The sequence below is a fragment of the Buceros rhinoceros genome, unplaced genomic scaffold (assembly GCF_000710305.1).
Source record: "Buceros rhinoceros silvestris isolate BGI_N320 unplaced genomic scaffold, ASM71030v1 scaffold27922, whole genome shotgun sequence".
Taxonomy (NCBI): domain Eukaryota; kingdom Metazoa; phylum Chordata; class Aves; order Bucerotiformes; family Bucerotidae; genus Buceros; species Buceros rhinoceros.
In genome coordinates, this window is record NW_010397603.1 from 30,998 (window position 1) to 31,252 (window position 255).

The window sequence follows — 255 nt, forward strand, 5'->3', positions numbered from 1 at the left end:
CCCACGGTGAAACTCGCACAGAAGGCCCTGCCTCTAAGGAATGACCCACAGCCGCATCCTACAGACCATGCGCGTGAAACAGAAGTGTTTAAAGGCGCCAGTCAGTCAGCGGGCGACAGCCCTCTCCTGCGCTGTCCGCGGAGGTACGCAGCCACCCTCCTCCCAAAGCCCAGCACCGGACCGGGCGCCGCGAGGGCTGTAACCGCGGTCCCGCCAGCCGCCCTGCCCGCCCCCGGCTGGCTGTGCCTCACTCCC